This window comes from Trichosurus vulpecula, chromosome 4 (genome assembly GCF_011100635.1).
Source record: "Trichosurus vulpecula isolate mTriVul1 chromosome 4, mTriVul1.pri, whole genome shotgun sequence".
Lineage (NCBI taxonomy): Eukaryota > Metazoa > Chordata > Mammalia > Diprotodontia > Phalangeridae > Trichosurus > Trichosurus vulpecula.
In genome coordinates this window covers 346,977,791-347,001,060 of record NC_050576.1, presented here as the reverse complement: position 1 = coordinate 347,001,060, position 23,270 = coordinate 346,977,791, and positions in this window count along the sequence as shown.

Below are 23,270 nucleotides of genomic sequence, written 5' to 3'. Positions count from 1 at the left end.
GCCATGTTCTGCTCTGCTAGGCCCACTGTACATTTTTTTAGAGTTGGCTATTGTGCTGTGAGATATAATTAAAACTACTGTATGTAACTTCTACCCAAGTCTTGTACCCAGTATTTCTGTACATAAGACAATACTTATAGGCCATATATTTCTATTAATAAGATAACATAGCCCATATCTTCTTCACCCTGCTATTTCTCTCCCTAAATATCACTCCACAAAAATCTCTCCCTTGACTCCATGTGGTTCATTTCTTCTTAGAGGAAGAAATTGCTAGAAATAACTCATCTATGCTTTCCCCGCCCCCCCCCCAACATTAGAGGCTGTGTGGTGCAGTAGAGAGGTCACTCACTAATCTTATAATTGGAATGCCTTTTTTCATTTACTATGTGTGTGGCTTTTGTCAAATTACTTAAACACTCTGCCCCTCAATTTCATTTATTAAGTGAGGGAATAGCTTTTCTAGCTCTAGCTTGTGACTTTATGGTTATCTTTCATTGTCCTCCCCACCTTCTTAGAGATGAGTGTAATATTTTAGGATTTAGAGCTAGATAAGACCATAGAAACAATACAATCCAGATGTTTTTAACCTTTTTATTTTGTCATGGACTCCTATGGCAATCAGAATTTATGTATCTCTTTTCAGAATAAGTTGTTTAAATATTTAAAAAGACCAAAAGTTTACAAAAGAAAAAAATCATGTTGCAATATATTTATCGTAATGTTTTTTAAATCAATTTCACAGACCACAAGGTAAGAATTCCTGATAATCCAATTAACCTATTTTGTAGGTAAGAAAATTCAGGCCAAGAGAGATGAAGTGATTTAACAGAATAGAATCCCTGGTAAGGCATTGGCTGGTCTCCAAACCTGCATGGATTTGACATTGTTCCTAGTTTAGGAAGAGAAGCAACTAACTTGAATTCAACCCTAAAACTAGGAGTTGAATGCAGAGAATGAATCAAAGGTCAGAGTTGGATGGATTCTTGAGGATGAGGAGAGAAGCAAGAAGTCACTTGGAGGTAGTTCCATGTTAGTGGAGTGATCGTATTAGTATGTCTGCCATATCTTCAGTTCCCTTCTGTAACAGATAATTTTATCAAAATGGACAAACTGAGAGGTGAATGTAACTGTGTTTTTTTTTATCTTAGGTTCTCATTCCAGTAGCAGGAACATTGAGAAAAATATGCCAGTTGGGCAGGTCCCACCCTACTCCATCCTTATTTCCATTCTATTTTTTTCCTAAATTCCTTCTTTTAATAACTACATTGGCAAGATTTAATGTTTTTTTTTTAATAAATACCTGTGTTTGACTCTATCACGTAGCTACTCCATGCCCTGCCACCATTATTCTCTGAAGCATGAAGGCACAATTGGAGCCACACGAGAGAGGGTATTTCCCAGACTGGGCTAGAAGCTTCACCATTAGTTTATTATTAAACAGTTTTGCTCTCTAACTGAGGGCGTAAGTTCTCACCTTTTGCATAACTACCTTTCTAAGTGCAGAATTACTATGAATTTGGGCCCTATTTTATAAATCCACCTTATGGATGGCCATCAAAGTTGGCTTGAGGGAATGTTGTCCTGGGATTATTTACCCACCTTTTCCCTAAAATCACCCACCCCAAACTCATGATATAAATATTGTCAGGGTTTATTCCTTATCTTTATTTTATTTGATTTTCTTTTTTAAAATTTTACAATATTTTTGTTAAGATCAACAGTGACTAATGTTGAGGCATTGTTCATTTGGCATAAATCCTTTCCTGTTTGGGATTTTTCTGAGTCAGTATATAATTTTTTTTCTGCTGATTTTAGAATTCATTTGTTTTGAAGTCTAATATAACGAGATCCTTATCCACTACACAAAAATTTGTGAATTTATGCTTTTTATGTGGCTACCAGTGAGAATGTTGTCTGTTCTGTCACTGTTTTTATTATTATAACTGTCACTAAAATGTTGTTTGCTCATGACTAAGTTTAATGTTTGTTATTATTGCTGCTGAGCTATATTGGATTTGGCTAAATTGCTTGGCCAACTGCATATTGTTCCTTGCTAATTAGTTAAACATTGGCATTGTGGACTGATATTTCGATCATCCAGTAGTGTTATTGGAAAAATATTTCCACCTTGTAAATACTGATGTCCATAAAGTTTTACTCATAATTAGAGTAAATCCTATGTGTGAGACTCAGGAAGATCTGAAAGTTTTGAAGGACAATATAATCAGTTGTAGGACCATAGGATAGTCTACTTAAGAAGGGGGTTAAAACTAGTATAGATTCTTTGAAGGAAGTAAAGAAAGAAAGAAGGAAGGAAAAAAGAGACAAATGTTAATTAAGCACTTAGTATATGCTGGGCACTGTGATCAACATTGGGGTCTCAAATTTAAGCATAAAGAAAAACAGTCCTCTCAAGTAGATCATATTTTAATGTGGAAATACATTAAAGAGAGCTAACCATAGGATAGCTGAGAAGTGAAGGAATGTTTTGTGTTGCCACCAATTTTGAAATACAGAAATCAAGAATAGGCTTGTAGAAGAATGAAGGCAAGCTGGTCTTGGCCCTTCAACAAAATACAGGTCCCAATAGTAGCCTCATCAATGGGAGACGGAGGTGGCTATCGAGAAAGAATTTCAGAACTTTTGTTATTGGTTTTCCTGCTTCTAGCTGGCCATTTCTTCAATCCATCTTCCATATCGTTTGGACATTCCCAGAATGCAGATCTAGACATGCTATTCTCCTGCTCAAGGACATTCATTGATTCCCTATTACATTTAACATAAAATGAAATCCTTTGACTTTTAAAACTCTTTACTTTCTCTCTATCCTATATTTCCAGGCTGTTTTCACATGATGCTTCCTCACATACTTTTATCTCCAGAAAAACTGAGCTACTTGTTATTCCATCTCTTAAGTCTATGCATTTGCACAGGTTGTCCTCTTTGGAACATTCTGATTTCTCAACACATTCTTCAAGAGATCTTCCCTGAGTCCCCCAGTATCTCATAAAATAACAATATATGTGTTTCATGTTCATGATGTTTTTATTTATCTGTAACATATTGTATTGTTTATTTTATAAAATGTAAACTCCTTGAGGGAAGGAGTTCTCATTTGTGAATTTATTCTTACAGTGACTAGCATAATTTCTGGTACATAGTAGGTGCTTAATAAATGCTTTTCAGTTAGTGGTTTCAAGGTCCATCTCTTCTTCCTCAGGTTGAATTGACTCATAATTGTCTACTCTTTTGAGCCAGCTGACATCTTCTAGGATTTGTATACTGTCATCTTCTAATTAGTTTTTGTAGGTTTCATTACAAATATTCAGTTTCCTGGAACAGAACTATTACTCTCAGTTGTCACATCCTAGCTTTCATTTCCCATCTCAATAAGGTACAAGGTTTTTTAAGCTATAAATATTGTCAAAGAGTTCTCATTCTATGTAAGATTAAAATAATGGATGACAGAGAAAAGGCAAAAGAACACAAGACCTATTTACTTATTGCTGCCAAAAAGAAGGACCTATAGACTAGGAAAGACAGTATGAAAATGGCTAGTAGAAAATTAAAATACAAAATAAATAAATTAAATGATCACCAATTTTTAAGTTCAAGTCACTAGACTCAAATGAACTCCATATGATGTGACTGTAAGAACTGATAGATGCCATTTCAGAACTATTGGCAGTGATTTTGAAAGGACATGAACACTAGAAGAAGAGGTGACAAAAAAGATAGAATAGGCAAAAGTTGTTTTCATTTTCAGAAAAAAGACGAAAATATGTTAAAAATTATTGGCCAGTAAGGATGTCAATTTCTGCCAAAAATTCTACAACAAATTGTCAAAGAGAAACTTTTTGAATATTTACCCAGAACAGAAGGCATTAATCACTAAGAGACAGTAAGACCTCAAGAGCAAGTCATGCCAGTTAACCTAATCTCCTTTTTTTGCTAGGTTTATTAGGCTGAAAAATAAAGGAATTATGTAAATAAATTTTAACTAGTATTCAAAAAAGCATTCAATGCAGTCTCTTTTTGTTATCCCTGTAGACAAAATGAAGAGAAATAATTTAGGCAATTAAACTGGTTAAGCAGTTGAAGGGCAGTCATTAGTAGGTGGATCATTTATAGCATAATGTAGTTAGCAATACTTAGCCTTGCATTATTTAATATTTTTATCAATGATTAAAAGAATAGATTCTTTATTTATCAAATTTATAGACAATACAAACCTAGGAGGAATAGTTCAAATATTGGATGATCCAAAATTATATTGTCAACTTAAAACACTGAGACAAATCTAAAAGACAAAAATCTATCTGGGAAAAATATAAATGATTACAAATTAGTTAAAAAATTAATCAAGTATATGATCAGCATGATAGGTTTAAGCAACTATCAATTAACCAGAGGATATTTTGTAAGCATTTACTATGTGGCATGTACTATGAAAGATGCTGAGTATAAAAAGTAAAAAGCTTAACATAGCAATTGTCCTCAAGGAGCTTATATTCTGTTTTATAAAATTATGTATATACAAGGTATATGTACAGTATATGAAAGATATCCATAGAGAAGAAGAAACGAGCAGTTCACATGAGTAAAAGAGTATTTTTTGAAGGTCTCCTAAAACAGTTTATATTTGAGTCATATCTTGAAGGAAGCCAGGAATTCTAAGAGATATAAAACAACAGCAGTTGTTTGCATAAATCCTAGGGCATTATAGTTGACCGTGTCATCAATATAAGCCACAGGGCAATAGCACAGCCAAAATTCATCATGAAAACTCAGGCATCATTAACAGATTCATTTCTGGCACGTACTCTATTGATCTCTATCCTGATTAGGTCTCATCTAAATTACTGCATTCAATTATGCATTCCACATATAAGGAATGATGTTGAAAAGTTGGAGAGAATTAAGAGTGAGACAATGAGATTGTTGACCTGTCTGTAGGTCATTCCCTCTAAGAATTGAAAGAAGGACTGAAGTAACTTATCTTGGAGGAGAGAAGACAGTGTAGAATGGAGAAGAGATAATTGATACCCACCTTCAAGGTCTACTGTGTTAAAAAAAGGATTAAATTTATACTTCTTGGTTCCAGCAGACAGAATCAAGAGCAATTTGGGGATGCTGGAGAGAGGAGGACTTCAATTTGATATAAAGAAAACCTTGGGGAGAATTTTGTGAAGAGAGTTCTTGATTTGGTATAGTTCTATTCCAAATCTGACATTCTGTGATTCTATCCCTATCCCTCTTACCCTAGTACAAAACCCCCTCTTTTCCTTCTCTTCCCAACAAAACAAAAACAAGAACAAAAAAGATTTTACTATACCTTTGTGGCAATTAAACTAACATATTAGGGGGGAAATCTCATCTATATTTGATTTAAGTTCAATTCTCCTCACCCCAGGCAGTCTAATCTTCTCAAATGGGGTTGGTTTAACACTTCTAAGAGTTTGTTAGATTTGAGGTGAGTTTCCAAATTGTTTAGAAACATGGATGGCAGGGGCTCATTTGTTGGCATGCAAATGGATCAAGCATCTGCTTACCATTCTCAAAATGTTATTGCTATCTTTGTAAAGATACTGAAAATGCAACTGAAAACATTTGGTGGGACTTTTAGCCCATGTTATATCAGTTCACTGATGGCATGACATTAACTTAACACATGAAGTGACTAGTTAACTGTTTCTTCATATCACTTAGTAAAATAATAGGTAACATTTATATGGTAATTTACATTAAAACAATCTCAAAAGACATATACACAAAAACCTTTGAAGTATATTATGCAGCATGCCCAGGTAAGGGAATTCGGGTTCAGAAATCTAACATGATTTGTCTATAGCCAATGTAACTACTATTTAACATTTTATCTAGAACTTGAACTCAAATCTTCTGCCTCCAATTCCAGTGTTCTTTTGAGTGAATCACATGGCCAAAGATCTTTTACAGAATTGTCTCAATGATGCAACACAAATTTGAATCATTCTTTTTTTCTATAATAATCATAGGAAATTGTTATTCTTTAACCAATTGTAATTTTAGAATATTTTTTTCTTAGCGTAGTATTCAGGTTATTAATGAGCAATGGTATGTATTTTCCCCCTGAATGGATCCATTTTGCTATTTCTTTCTGCTTTTATATTTATTTTCATAGATTATATTTCACATGGGCATTGTTGCATCGATATTCTTATTGAAACTTTAGTCAGTGAGTCAATAGATACTTATTAATCACATAATATATGCTGAGCACTATGCTTAACACTGGAGATAGAAAGGCAAAAGACATTCCTTACTCTCAAGGAGCTCTCAGTGTAATGGGAGAGACAACACGCAACCAACTATATGCAAATAAGATGTAAGGATGTCCTATTCAGACTATTTCTGGGCTGCTGATAGGGATCTCAAGGATTTAGCTCTCACTCATTGTCAATCAGTACCTCTCATTTTGACATTTTAGGACACTCAGAGACAATGTCCAATCTTGATCAGTGCTTGCTTATGGGCTTTGTAGTTTAGTGTCTCAGTTTCCATTGTTTACATTTATATGTTGAGTGTCTGGATTGCCTTAATATAAGTATACTTATATCAAGTAATAAATGCCATTTTTTATTCTGCTTATGCATCTTTCATGAAAATTTTCCCTGAACTTACTGCCAGACCTTATCAATAGCAGTGATATTATACATGTTTGTGTGTTTGTGGTTTGTCTTTCATTCTTGAAGAGGACCGTGACATCAGCAAGATGATGATGTGACTTGCAGTTGAATTGGATTTAAGTGAGGGAGGGCTGTGCAAAGTCACCAGCCGCACTTTCTCCTCCAGTATCATCTGGGTCCAGTGGCCAGATATATATCAGGACAACTGGAAAGGGCCTTGGATGCAATGGGAGATCCTGGCCTTTTTTAAGCTAAGGTCTTTCTGAGTTCTCACTTTGAGTATGGCAACATCCATTGAGCAATTAGGCCTGTTTAAGAAGTGAATCAATGGATGGCCCCTTTAATTTTAAAAAAAAATCAAACTTTATATACACTATCATACAAATATATTTATAAAGTAAATTACTTTCATACATAAATCTTTAAAAATTCAATAAACTGAATAATAAGAGTTCATTGATAGCCAACTAAAATGATTTAGGAGAAATACAAATGAAATATTAAAATTTCCAGTTTTAATATATAATATGAACAATGATCATTTAAATTACTATGTATTTTGAACTTGTATTAGTTTGGAGGAATACTTGTCAAGCTTCTTGGAGTTTTGAAATCTTATAATTGTTTGATTTCATACCACCTTTCATACACACATCCCCATTCTTCGTGCCCTCCTACATGCTAAAAGTGCCAAGTAACATTTATTTTTAAATTAAAATACATTATGTGTGGAGAATTTTGCAATATCTGCCGAAGTATTATGAAACTCGGGAATTCTTTGGAGTATAATAAAATTAAGATTATAAATAACTCTGGTAGGGAATAAATGTTCACTATTTGAGCGGTTGTATATTGGCTCTAATTTTACAAATAAAGTTCTGCAAAGAAACTCACAATTAAAAGGTTATGATACTGTCTTAAAGGCTATATTAAGACTGTTATCTCTACTTCTGTCCCAACTACACAGATGGAATCATCCTACTGCCTCCTTTCTAGAATCCAGAGGACACAGAACAAAATTTAAACCCCATAGTGATAATTAATTCATTCTTAGGATGAAGCTTCTTGTGGATTATGAGGGAGGGAGGTGGGAAACTCTGGAGTATGGGCAGGCTCCAAGAGTGCACCTGGGTAATTTTATAGTATAGTATGTTGTAGTCTTTTAGTGGAGTGGGCTTTGCTCTAAATTCAGTCAGTCAGCATCTTTCTCTCTATTATTAAGTATGCTCATTATTTCTCTTCCTGCCCCTAGGACCAAATCTTTGCTGGCCCTTTATAGGTAATTTTTTTTAATAAAAAGTGCAATTCCAGTTTTTTCTACTTCCTTTTGGGAAGGCATACCCAAACCAATTCCAGTGTTCTGTATGTTGTGCTTCAGTTGTCTGGGAAAGTCTCCTTTTTTGGATATCCCATAATACTATCTGAAAATTATTTCATCAACCTGAGATAGTCATGACATAGTTAATTCTATAGGCTGTCTGATTTATTTATTTGTTTATTTTAACCTGGAAGCATTCAATTTTTGAATGAACTTCCCAGGCATACTCCAATTCAGGTTTCTTAGTTAAGAATGTATCCCTTCTCCAAGATTTATAACAAAATAGTGGCAACAGCATTATATTTGAAGTCAGAGTACCTGGACCTGAATTCCTGGTCTGCCACTTAATACCTATGGAACCTTGAGCAAATTGCTTTACAGCTAAGGCCTTAGTTCTCCATTATAAAGTAGAGTTAATTGGACTTCTTGTATAATTCTTTATTATTTTTATATCCAGTTCGCTAATTCTGTATAGCTCTAAATGTATGAACTGTGATGCTCTTCACAGTTCTAAATACTGATCCCATTCAATAGGATCAGAACAAACATTTATAGGGGGGTCTTGTTTAATCATACTGTTTCCTGTGTGGGAGTCCCCTTCCTGGGGTTTTGCCTCGGAGAATTATATTTCTGTTATTCACGTAGAGATATCCCATAATTACTGTAGGCTCAAGTCCCTCTCTCCAATAGACAACATTAATGACTTTCCCTAAGATGATGTTCCTGGGCTGCTTGGCCAGGCCTGCTCATAATCCACCCAGTAGATAAGTACCCAATAGATGTTCCCCCAAATTCTTATTTAATTAGTTTGAATGTAACATTTTAGTTTATGCATAGTAATCCCTTCATTCATCTCTGATTGACAATGGCTGTTCCAAACCTTATGCTTTGCTCACAAACAAGTTCAGGTTTCCCTTCTTTTTCTCTGGGGGAATGAAAGGGAGGAAAAACTCTTGTTACTCAAATAATTTGTATCCACATCACACTTAACTCTAATAACTCTAAGGTATCAGCTCACACCTATCAGATTGACTTACAGGACAGAAAGGGAAAATGATAAATGTTGCAGAAAATATGGGAAAATTGGAACAACAATGCATTGCTGTTGGAGTTGTGAACTGATCCAACCATTCTGGAAAGCAATTTGGCACTATGCCCAAAGGACTGTAAAACTGCATATCCTTTGATCCAGCATTACCACTACTAGGTCTGTATCCCAAAGAGAATATGAAAAAGGGAAAAAAGGACTTACATATACAAAAATGTTTATAGCAGCTCTTTTTGTGGTGCCAAAGAATTGGAAATTAAAGGAATGTCCTTCAGTGGGGGAACGGCTGAACAATCTGTGGTATATGAATGGAATGGAATACTATTGTGCTATAAGAAATGGTGAACAGGCATATTTCAAAAAGACCTGGAAAGACTTACTTGAACTGATGCTAAGTAAAATGAGCAGACCCAAGAGAACACTGAAAATAGCAACAGCAACATTGCGTGATGATTAACTACGATAGACTTAACTCTTTCCAGCAATACAATGATCCAAGACAATTCCAAAAGACACATGATGGAAAATGCTAAGCACATCTGGAGGAAGAATTGTAAAGTCTAAATGCAGATAGAAGTATACTATTTTCACATTTTTTTTTGTTTTTCTTTCTTGTAGTTTTCTCCTTTTGTTCTGTTTCTTCATTCATAAAATGACTAATGTGGAACTATGTTTAACATCATTGCACATGTATAACCTATATGAGATTGCTTCCTGTCTTGAGGAGGCAGGAGAGAAAGTAGAAATGGAGAAAAAATAAGAACTCAAAATCTTACAAAAATGAATATTGAATCTTTAAATATAGTTAGAAAAAATAAAATACTATTAAGGAAAAAAAGTACATTTCTGCCAATCCTATTTCTACTAAAAGACACTCTTCAATCCATCAAGCTTCAGGGGCATCTATAAGAAACTATGTGGTGCTATTCATATCATTTTGACAGCTGTGAATACACTCCTTTCCTATTCCAAAACTGACAAGTTCACAGAGTATCATTTGGAAATTCTAATTCATTCTGTTGCACATTTTTTGGGTGTGATTATAGGCTTCTGTTTAAATGATTTTTTAAAGAGTGCTAGTATACAAAATTGATGCATTATCATCAATGATTAATAAAATTATAACAGGATTTCATTCTAGGTAGTTATATTTTCCAGAATATAATTTGAGAACAATTCTGAATCTATTTAGAGCAATTGTTGTTAATGATGTATCTTCATCTAGGCTGGTTTTGCTGAACCACTCTTCTCTCCTTTCCCTCTATCATGTATATGTTTGCTTCATTGCCAAGAGGCAAACAAAAAAGGACCTGGGAGGTAGAGTTGGTGTAGGAGGTGTATTTCTTCTTCATCATTGTTCAGAATATGGATCTAGATATGTTGGCACACACTAGAAAACATTGCTACTGGCTTCTGGGAATGTGAAATTATATACTAAGTGTGAGAAAAGATTTTGGAACCATTTATAAATGTAACTAACAAGGGTACCACATGTACTCTTACACTAGCAATGAGTAGTTAACTAAGGAGAACTACAGGGGCTTGTGGTATTCCTTTGGTATCAGGAAGTTGAAGTCAAAGTCAGTAAATCAGTGAATAAATATTTATTATTCATGTACTATATGTCAAGCCTGTGGTAAGAGCTGGAGACATAAAGAAAGGCAAAAAAATAACCAGTCCCTAGTCTCAAGGAACTCACAGTCTAATGGGAGAGCCAACATGCCAGTAAATATTACTATGTACAAACTCTTTCTCTCTGTCTGTCTCTCTCTCTCTCTGTCTCTGTCTCTCTGTCTCTGTCTCTCTCTCTCTCTCTCTCTCTCTCTCTCTCTCTCTCTCTCTCTCTCTCTCTCTCTCTCTCTGTCTCTCTCTGCCTCTCTGTGTTTCTCTCAGTCTCTGTCTCTTCCCCCACCCTTCTCTCTCCTCCCCTGTCTCATTATGGATAGTTTCAAAGAGAAGAAACTAAGATTAAGGAGAATTTGGCAAAGTTTATTGGAGGAGAGAGGACTACATCTGAGACTTGGAAGCCAGGAAAGTCAGGAGGCAAAGATAAGGAAAGGAAGTAGAGTGTTCCAGAGAGTGGAAGACAGCCAGTGAGAACACTTGGAATTTGGAGATAAAGTGTGCTGTAGTCTAGCTATATGCCTTCCATGTTATTTCTAGGGGGAAAGTGTCTAGTACAACCAGTCTGTGTCAGCTAGTAAGATAATTTTGTACTAAATCAATACCAAACTACCCTCTAAAGAATGAAGCCAAGTAGCTATAACAATTACTTTAAACATATAGACTCAGAATTATTGTCAAATCATTTCCTCAGAAATACCACAAATACCCACAATAAAAAGAAACAACAAAAAAACTGACTTGACTTGTTTAATCTTTGAAGTTAATTGCTAGTTCAATATACTAACATTTCAAAGTATTTTCCTGTAAATAAAAATGTACAACATAGTGTGCAATAAAAAAGGAACTAGAATTTACAAATGATTCTCTGTTATTTTATGCCTTTTTGAAGTGCAAAAACAATCAACTTTGAATGGAATTCAGTGTATGTGAATTTTAGACAATCACTTTTTCTCCACAAACGTGCTTTTTTATATATCAAATAGAGATAAAAAAGCCTGTGTTGCCCGGTTCACTTAGTCGGTATGACTACACAGAGTTATAATTTATTTTAAAAATTTTGCAAGAATATTGTTATAGCTGTTCTTACATCAATGAAAAATCAAGGGAAAACTCTAGGAAACCTTTAAAAAACATGTCCCAGATAATACCAAACAAACCACAGAGACATCCCCTTCTAATTCTGTTGTGTTCAGCTTAGGACATATAGAACAAAGCAAAAGATTCAGTGGGCTAAAGAAACAAAGATGTTGAAGGGAACCTGTCCCCTTAGATGCTACCTCTTTTGTGGATGGAAATAACAACATGGGTCATTCACAACTGGGAAGAACCTAATACTGTTGGAATCTTGGTTTGACATGCTAATAACATTCGAAGAGTATTCAAAGAAACAAACAATTTTTTTTATTTATAAAGCCACCAAGATTATTTTCCTTTTCTTGATTTATAACTTATTTCAGAAATATAGTCAACCTATAAAAACTGAGGATTGAAACTGTGCCAGAATTACTTTCTAGGATTATTCTTTGTCCAGGTCTGTAGCTTCTGAAAGAGTAATTGGACTTGATTTATTTTGCATTAATATTTTCCCCAGTGTCAAACTAAAGCACACTTATAAAGTCAGTTTGAGAGGTGGCCACTAAATATTCAGAGGAGTTGAGTTTTTTTTTTCTAAAGAACCTCCCACATCTTTTATTATACATACTTTTCTATCTGAGTGCATTTAGAAGTGAAAGGGAGAAACATGCCAAACTTAGGGGGAAAATCCTAAAATTTTAAATGTTAATTTACTACATAAGTTAATTGTTCAAAGAAAAATATCCCTAGGGTTATCTGAAAATGGAGGATATTTGCTATACTCTAATGGTTCTCTCACACTCCTGAGGTAGAGATAAAATCAGCCTGACCTAAATATATTTTACAGTTCCCTGTGATGTGTTGCACATTCAGATAACTGAACAGTTGCTGTTTCTGTGGTTCCCCAAATGTTTCTCTACTAGAAAGAAAATTTCTGCCTGGTTAAATCTTCCCTGCTTGCATAGAATTTGCAATAATAACTTTTAAAAAATGACTTGAAAGATTTTAGACACAATCTAGTCCAACACCCTCGTTGTACAAATGAGGGAACTAAGGCTCAGAGAGTAAAGCTAAATTGCTTAAGTGTAGTCCCCATTAGCTCTAATATGTTGCATGAGTACAGATCCATGGTTATACTGAAGAAGAGAAAGTGATCAATTCATGTAAATAGAACATGTGTAAAAGCCAGATATTTCCAATGGTATTTTTAAGTTTTAAGTCTAGATTGCCAAATTTAAAAAAAAAGAAATAAGTCCAATGTTTTTTTCCCTAACTACCCTTCCTCATTACCTATAGCTTGAAAGCTAGCTATATGACATTAAAAATATTACTATTTTTTCAATAAAATCAAAGGATGCTATCTGAACAGATGAATATTGGTGTTTTTTAAATATACACCAATCATTGAACCAAATTTTATCTCTGAAGCATATTGACACATGTAAAATCAAACCACTTTATCATTAAGATATCTTTATCTACACATACACATAGATATATACATACATACATACACATTCTCTTATATATATATACATAAACAAATATATATATATATATATATGCATATTCCCTTCAACTACCCTAATACTGAGGTCTCATGAATCATACACATCATCTTTCCATGTAGGAATGTAAACAAAACAGTTCAATTTCAGTAAGTCCCTTGCAATTTCCGTTTCTTGATTACCTTTTCATGCTTCTCTTGATTCTTGTGTTTGAAAGTCAAATTTTCTATTCAGTTCTGGTCTTTTCATTGAGAAAGCTTGAAAGTCCTCTATTTTATTGAAAATCCATATTTTGCCTTGGAGCATGATACTCAGTTTTGCTGGGTAGGTGATTCTAGGTTTTAATCCTAGCTCCATTGACCTTCGGAATATCGCATTCCAAGCCCTTCGATCTCTTAATGTAGAAGCTGCCAGGTCTTGGGTTATTCTGATTGGGTTTCCACAATACTCAAATTGTTTCTTTCTGGCTGCTTGCAGTATTTTCTCCTTGATCTGGGAGCTCTGGAATTTGGCGACAATATTCCTTGGAGATTTCTTTTTGGGATCTATTTGAGGAGGCGATCGATGGATTCTTTCAATTTCTATTTTGCCCTGTGGCTCTAGAATATCAGGGCAGTTCTCCTTGATAATTTCTTGAAAGATGGTATCTAGGCTCTCTTTTTGATCATGGCTTTCAGGTAGTCCAATAATTTTTAAATGATCTCTCCTGGATCTATTTTCCAGGTCAGTGGTTTTTCCAATGAGATATTTCACATTGTCTTCCATTTTTTCATTCCTTTGGTTCTGTTTTATAATATCCTGATTCCTCATAAAGTCACTAGCTTCCACTTGCTCCAATCTAATTTTTAAAGTAGTATTTTCTTCAGTGGTCTTTTGGACCTCCTTTTCCATTTGGCTAATTCTGCCTTTCAAGGCATTCTTCTCCTCATTGGCTTTTTGGAGCTCTTTTGCCATTTGAGTTAGTCTGTTTTTTAAGGTGTTGTTTTCTTCACTGTATTTTTCAGTATCTTTTTGGGTCTCCTTTAGCAAGTCATTGACTTGTTTTTCATGGTTTTCTTGCATCCTTCTCATTTCTCCTCCCAATTTTTCCTCTACTTCTCTAACTTGCTTTTCCAAATCCTTTTTGAGTTCTTCTATGGCCTGGGGCCAGTTCATGTTTTTCTTGGAGGCTTTTGTTGTAGGCTCTATGACTTTGTTGTCTTCTTTAGGCTGTATGTTTCTACATAGATATCTTTAGATATCTTCATCTCTCTATGCACATTTATCTGAAATAGCAGGACCTTTTGTTGTTAACTAAGTTTCAAAAATTCCTAAGTATAATCTGTACCTTTCCAGATACTAAAGGTTCCTTTGGAATGCAACTTCAGTCTTTGTTACTGGTAACATAATAGAGCAATATAGTACATATAAATGAAGTCAACAGATAAATCATGAAAACTCATCTTATCTCATCTCATCTTATCTCAAGACTACTTTGAAGTTACCACTATCTCTTAGTTGACAAATATAATAAGCTTTTCTTATTCCTCCTTGTTCTCTCCACAGCCTTTGAAGCAGTTGGTCACCCTCTTCTCCTTGATACTCACTTCTCTCCAGGTCTTCAGGGTACTGTTTGTTCCTGGTTCTTCTTCTAACTATGTGACAGCTCCTTCTCTGAGCCCTTTACTGGATCTTTATCTAGACCATGCCCTCTAACTTCAGGTGTTCCAAAAAGATCAGCCCTGAGCCCCTTTCTCCCTCTATACTACTTCCCTTGGTGATCTCATTAACTTCCATGGATTTAATTAATATCTCTGTTCTGAAGATACTCAGATATGTCTATTGTCCTTCATCTTCTCCACTGTCCTTCAATCCTGTGTCTCCAAGTGTCTTTTAGATATCTCCAATTGGTTGACCAGAAGACACCTTAAATTTAACATATCCAAAACAGAATTCATTATCTTTTCACCGAAACTCTCAGCAGTGTTTTTTATGGCTTTCAGAGAGTACAATAATTCTTAAATAATTGTTTTTGCTCTATTTACCCAGTCTTTTGTTTCCGATGAGATATTTTACATTTTTTTCCTATTTTTTCACTCTTTTTATTTTATTTTATTGCTTCTTCTTGTATTGTCTCATGGAGTCATTAACTTCCATTTGCCCAGTTCTAATTTTTAAAGAACTATTTTTTGCAGTGAACTTTTGGACATCTTTTTCCAATTGGTCAATTTTACTTTTTAAGGAGTTCTTCTATTTAGTGAATTGTTCTAGATCTTTCTATATTTGGAAAATTTTGCTTTTTAGTGAGTTTTGTCTTCAGTGAATTTTTGTAGTTGTTTTAGGCCTATTTTATTATTTTTTTACTTTTAATTTTTTTAATATTATTTTATTTTCCTCCTAATACATGTGAAAACAATGTTCAACATATATTAAAACTTTTTGAGAGGTGATAATAAAATTACGCTTTATTAGGTGAATTCTCATAAGCAGAAGCTTTAATAATGCTGTTAGAGAAAGTAAATTAAAAATTCACTATGTCAATAGATGTCAGTGGGACATTGATCTTAGGCTTAGAGAAACCATAGATGATGAATTAATGTCACTATCAACCTTATCTGTACCATGAAATATATCATCAAAATTCTCAAAGGAAAAGTTAACTGAATTGCTTATATATGTACATATCTATATATCTATCCATATTTATCTATATCTACATACATACATATATACATACACATATACATACACATATACACACAGTACCTATACCCACAGTTGTTGTTTTTAATTGTTTTCAGGTTGAAAGAATCTAAGAGGAAGACAAAAAAAGTGAATATATGTAACTCAAAAATGTTGGAGAATTTAGAGTTAAAAGGCATGACAGTTTTTGGAAAGGGAACATTAAAGAAAATAGATATTTCTGAGTACCACAAGGCACCTTTATAAAATGAACCTTGAGGTAGGGTAGAGAGAAACTTTAAATAAATATGAAAAAACTGATGTACTGAAAATATTCTATTGATCATAATAAAATGAAATTAATTATTAATAAAATAAATCCAATCAAAAGACCCTGATCTAAATAAAAAAATAGCATCATCATATACAACGACTAGATCTTAGAAGAAAATACTATAGAGAAATAATAAAATAATGATACACCATGGCAAAGTATCTGGAATGAAATTAAAGCAATCTTCAGAAGAAAAATCACATACCTCAGAGTAAGCTTTTTTATGCTTCTCTTGAATATTTCATTTAAAAATCAAAATTTCTACTCAGTTCTGGTCTTTTAATCAAGAATGCTTTAAAGTCCTCCATTTCATTGAATATCCATTTGTTCCCCTGAAGAGTTATGCTCAGTTTTGCTGCCTAAGTGGATTCTTGGTTGTAAGCCTAGCTCCTTTGCCCTACTAAATATCATATTACAAGCCCTCTCATTCTTTAATGTAGAAGCTTCTAAATCTTGTGTTATCCTAACTCTGGCTCATGATAATTAAACTATTTCTTTCTGGCTGTTTGTAATATTTTCTCCTTGACCTGGGAGCTCTGGAATTTGGCTGTAATATTTCTGTGAGTTTTCATTTTGGGATCTCTTTCAGAAAATGGTCAGTGTCTTCTTTCCATTTTTATTTTATTATTTGATTTAATTTCCATATTTTATTTTATTCTAGAATATCAGGGTAGTTTTCCTTGATAATTTCTTGAAAGATGATATCTAGGTTCTTTTTTCGGATCATGGCTTTCAGATAGTCCAATAATATTCAAATTATTTCTCATTGATCTATTTGCTAGGTTACTTGTTTTTACAATGAGATATGTCATATTGTCATCTATTTTTTCATTCTTTTCATTTCATTTTATTGTTTCATGATTTCTCATCAAGTCATTAGCTTCCATATGCTCAATTCTAATTTTTAAAGAATTATTTTCTTCAGTGAGCTTTTGTACCTCCATTTATATTTGGCCATCTGCTTTTTAAGGAGTTTTTTTTAGTATTCAGTGAATTTTTGTGCCTTTTTTTTACCATTTGGCCTATTTTGCTTTTTAAGATATTCTTCTTCTCATTGACTTTTTTTAAACCTCTTTTACCATTTGGCCTAGTCCGTTTTTTTAAGGTATTATTTTCTCCAGTATTTTTTTTACCAAGCTTTTGACTAACTTTTCTTTATCTTCTTGCATTATTCTCACTTCTCTCCCCAATTTTTCCTCTTCCTCTCTTATTTTATTTTCAAAATCCTTTTTGACTTTTTCCATGACCTGAGACAAATTCATATTTTCTTGGATGCTTTGGATGTAGGAGCTTTAACTTTATTTTCTTCTTCTTAGTGTGTGTTTTGATCTTCCTTGTCACTATAGTAACTTTCTATGGTCAGAGGTTTTCCTATTGTTTGCTAATTTTCCCACCATATTACTTGACTTTTAACTCTTTGCTAAAGTAAAGCTCTGCTTCCAGTGTGGAGGGTACATTTTTCCAAGCTTCAGAGGTTTTGTGCAGCTATTTTCAGAGATAATTCTAGGGACCTATAAGTTTTCAGTTCTTCCAAGGTGATATGATCTAAGGAGAGGAGTTTACTGATCTCCTGGCCTGTGCTCTTGTCTGTGACTAACCACAAGCAATCTTTTCTGTCCTGGAATTGTAAGGAGGTCCTCCTCTCCACTGTGGCCATAAAATCTGGTGTGGTAGTGCTCCTTCTCATCCTGTGACTGACAACCAGGACTGCAACCTAGATCTGAGTATGGGCAAAGCAACAGTCCTGCCTCAGTGCTAGCAAAGAGATCCCTGTAATTTCTATCTGACCAGTTGTTTAACACCCTTACCATATGTGGACTGATAGCTCTGGAAGCAGCTACTGCACTGCTGATTCAGTCACTCAAAAGGCCTTCTCCAGGTTTGCAGGGGCTGGGGCTATCTGGGTGTGGTTTGTGCTAGATTATGCTCCACTCTCATCCAGGTCAGTCAGAATATTCCTACTGATCTTCCAATTTCTCTTTGGCATCTGTGGGCTGATAGGTCTGGAGACTCTCACTTCTGCCACTGACTCAATCACCCTGAGGCCAAGGCACTCCTGGTTTACTAGGACCTGGTCTGCTACAGCGCAGCCTGTGATAGACACCATTCCTCTCTCACTCTGATGCAATAGAACTTTCCTGCCCATCTTCTAAGTTGTCTTAGATTACAAAATTGTTTCACTCCATCTTTTTCTGTGTTGTGCTAGTCTATAATTTGTTTAGAGTCATTATTTAAAGGGGTTTGTGGGAGAGCTAAGATGTGTTCCCGTCGTTACTTTTCCATCTTGGCTCTGCCTCCCACTTTTAAAATTTGGTTTTAAATTCTCTCCCTCCTCCCCACCTACCTCATTTGGAAGGCAAGCAATTTGATGTAGGTTATATATGTGTAGACATACAAAACATATTTCCCTATTAGTCATGCTGTAAAAGAAAAGATTGTCAAAAAAATCAAGAAATATGAAGTAAAAACAAAAGTATGCTTCAATCTACATCCAGACTCCATTTGTTCTTTCTCTGGTGATGGATGGCATTTTTCATGTTAAGTCTTTATAGCTGTCTTGAATCATTGCATTGCTGAGAATAGCTAAATCATTTACAGTTGGTCAGCTTACAATATTACTATTACCATGTAAAATGTTCTCCTGATTCTACTCATTTCACTCTGGATCATTTCACATTAAGTCCAGGTCTTTCTGAGCATCCTGCTTATAATTTCCTATAAAACAATAATATTCCATCACAATCATATACTACGACTTTTTCATCCATTGTAATATCACTTAAGTTGGGTGTCTTTGATTTAGTCTTATTAGGTGCTAAGCCCTAGGCCCAAACCTCTATCTATTAGGTGCTAAGCCTGTGTGGGCATGAAGCCCTCAGGGTCCTAAGGGGAGTTGCTAAGACCAGAGCCAATAGTAAGGGCTTAAGTTATAGTCACACAGATGACGTTTGATGATGGCTAAAGAGTGTATAAAAAGAGAGAACAGAACTATTTGCTTAGGCTCTCACAGTTGAAGGTGTGTGGATGTGGAGACTCCGGGCAGCTTTAGTTAAGAGCACTCCAGCTTGTAAACCCAGATATTTGGTCTTTTAATTATTTAGCAGTTGGTGAATGGCTCCTATTTTCATAATTTGACTCAGTTCTCTATATATTTGAGAAGTAACACCTTTATCAGAGAAACTTTATTCAGATTATTTTCACAATTATGATTGCTAACTATATTTCTCTCCATTCTATTCCCTCTGCCCCTTTTATTCTATTTTGTCTCTCTTTTCAACCTGTCCTTCTTCAAAAGTATTTTGCCTCTGACTACACCTCCTCCAATCCACCTTCCCTTTTATCACTGCCTTCTTCTCTCATCCCTTTCCCCTCCTACTTTCCTGTAGTCTAAGATACACTTTTATGCCCAATTGAGTGTGTATGTTATTCTCCCTTGGAGCCAATTGTGATAAGAATAAGGTTCAAATGTTCCCAACCGCTTTGCCAGTCTTCTCCTCCACTGCAAAAACTCTTTCTTTACCCCATTCTATTCTTTCCTTTCCCATGTTCCCAGCACTTTCTCACCCCCTACTTTAATTTTTTTAGACATCATCCCATTATATTCAACTCACACTTGTGCTCTCTCTCTCTTTTTAATATATGTATATGTATATATATATATATATGCATACATAAACACACATAAAATGTGTGTGTGTGTATGTTCCTTCTAACTGATCTAATAATGAGAAGATTCTTATGAGTTACAAGTATCATCCCCTATAGGAATGTAAACAATTTTACCTTATTGAGTCCCATATAATTTCCTTTTTCTGTTTACCTTTCTATGGTTCCCTTGAGTCTTGTATTAGGAAATCATATTTTCTATCTGGCTCTTGTCTTTTCATTAGGAATGATTAAAAGTCCTCTATCACATTTAATATCAATTTTCCTCCCTGAAGGATTATAATCAGTTGTGCTGGGCAGCTGATTCTTTGTTGTAAAGCTAGATGGAATATTGTATTCTAAGCTATCATCTGCTTTAATCTAGAAACTGATAAACCTTGTGTTATAGTGACTGTGTATCCACAATAATTGAATTATTTATTTCTGGCTGCTTTCAATGTTTTCTCCTTGATTTGAGAGCTCTGGAATTGGCTATAATATTCCTGGCAGTTGGGGGGCGGAGCCAAGATGGCCGCATGAAGGCAGCGTCTTACCGGAGCTCTCTCACAAGGTCTGTCAGATTCCCATAAAAAAGTGAATTTGGGCAGATTTGAGAGAGTCAGAAACCGCGAGCAGTCTGCGTGGGGCAAATTTCCGAGCCGGGAGAGTCTGAAAGGCCAGAGGAACGAACCTGCAGGCTCGGAGAGTGCTCGGTGCGGAGTGGCTCCAAGGCGGAAGCGGCTGGCCGAGAAATCCACGTGGGAGACGGGCTGGGAGAAAGCCGGGCGCCCGAAACCGGCAGAGATCTCCAGGACTCCCAACACAGGACGGCAGTCTGTGGGAGCGACGAGAGGCAGCGCAACGCCACCAGCCGTGAAAACACCCACTCCTGACGCCTGCAAAACCCAGGAACTCGGCTTCTTGAACTTCCGGAAGACTCAATGGCCAGGTAAAAGGCTCTAACCCCTCCCCCCCTCACTCAGAGAATTCCTCGGGAAAAAAAAAAAAAGAGAACTGAAACAGAGGAGAGAGTAGTGGGGCCTCACAGGACAAATACTAGAAGCAGGGGTCAACGCCAGGAGCCCAGACGTAACCTTGCTCCCCCAGGGGAAGTGCCAGACATCAGCTCAAACAACAAACAGCTGAGACCATTGCTGAAAAGCAAGTGCTGGAGAGCATCCACAGGGAGTGAGACGCCAGGGAGCCAGACCCCTCCCCCACACCTCAGGAAACTGAAGGTTTTAATTCTAGACTCACAACCCCCAGAATAAGAAAGCTGGGACAGAGAGCCCAAAGACAGAAATTCGTTGTAACGCCAGGAAAAGGGAAAACAACAAACATGAAGAAGAATACAAAAAAACCGAGGACAATAGATTCTTTTTATGGAGACAGGCAGGATCAAAATATCGATATGGAGGAGAACGGCATTGACAGGGTAGATACATCAGATACCTCAAAAGCTAATATGAACTGGTCTCCAGCCCAAAAAGCACTGCTGGAAGAGCTAAAGGAGGATTTTAAAAACCAAATTAGGGAGGTAAAAGAAAACATGGAAAAAATGGAAAAGTCCCTAAAGAATAAGATTGGCAAAATGGCTACGGAGATACAGAATCTAAAGAGAGAAAATGACACCCTCAGAGGTGAAATCAACCAATTGAAAATGGAGGCTCAAAAGCAAAATGTAAACACTAACTCATTTAAAATTAGACTTGAGCAAGTGGAAGCTAATGAATCTATGAGGCATCAAGAAGTAATAAAACAAAACGTAAAGAATGAAAAAATAGAAAAAAATGTGAAATATCTGATTGGCAAAACAACTGACCTGGAAAATAGATCCAGGGGAGACAATTTGAGAGTTATTGGTCTACCGGAAATCCACAATGAAAAAAGGAGCCTTGACAGTATCTTCGAAGAAATTATCAAAGACAACTGCCCAGAGGTCCTAGAACCAGAGGGCAAAAGAGTCATTGAAAGAATTCACCGATCACCCCCTGAAAGAGATCCCAAACTGAAAACACCAAGAAATATTATAGCCAAATTTCAGAGCTATAAACTCAAGGAGAAAATACTGCAAGCAGCCAAAAAGAAGCAATTCAAATATCGTGGAACTACAGTCAGGATCACGCAGGATCTCTCAGCTTCCACATTAAAAGACAGGAGAAATTGGAATATGATATTCCGAAGGGCAAAGGAGCTGGGACTACAACCAAGGATCAACTACCCAGCAAAACTAAGCATAACTTTCCAGGCAAGGCGATGGACATTCAATGAAATAAGGGAATTCCAGACCTTCCTGATGAAAAGGCCAGAACTCAATGGAAAATTTGATCTCCAAATACAAAACTCAAGAGAGACATAAAAAGGTAACCAGGGGGAAAAAACCCACAAACCTCATTAACCAATAAGCTTAGGTTGTTTTCATCTTTAAGTAGGATTATATCATCTTATGTATGTTGTTTATGTATATATATATATATATATATATATATATATATATATATATATATATATATATATACACATATATAAGTCATTCTTGTGAATGGTACAAGTATTATGACAAATGAAAGGGATATACATAGGTTGTGAATGCCTGTATAAATTAACCGATGTAAAGATATAAAATATAAATAAGATATATAAAGGGAGGGCTATGAGGGAAGTGGTAAGGAGGAAGTAGAAAAGGGTAAATTACACCAAAGGAAGTGGCACAAAAACATATTATAGTAGAGGGAAAGAAGGGAGGGAGAAGAGCAGTATTTGAGCTTTACTGTCATCTGATCTAGTTCAAGAAGGGAATAACATACTCTGATAAGTTTAGAAATCTAACTTGTCCTACAGGAAGTGGGAGGGAAAGGGGGGAAAAAGGGAGGGGGGAGGGCAGAAGGAAGAGGAGAAGTAGCAAGTGGGTAACGGTTAGATAAGGGAGGGGAATAAAGAGGGAGGGTTAACTGAGGAAAGCGGCGGTCAAAAGCAAAACTTTGTTGAGGAGGAGAAGGGGAAAGGGAGAAATAAAAGCATAAACAGGGGGAATTAGGATGGAGAAAAAGACACAGATAGAAATCATAACCCTGAACGTGCAGGGGATGAACATTCTCACAAAACAGAAGCAGATAGCAGAATGGATTAAAAACCATAATCCTACAATATGCTGTTTACAAGAAACGCATCTGAAACAGGGGGATACACATAGGGTTAAGGTAAAAGGCTGGAGTAAAATATATTGTGCCTCAGCTAAAGTAAAAAAAGCAGGTGTAGCAATCCTAATCTCAGACAAAGCAAAAGTAAAGATAGATCTAATTAAAAGAGATAAGGAAGGACATTATATCCTGCTAAAAGGCACCATAAACAATGAAGCAATATCATTGCTTAACATATATGCACC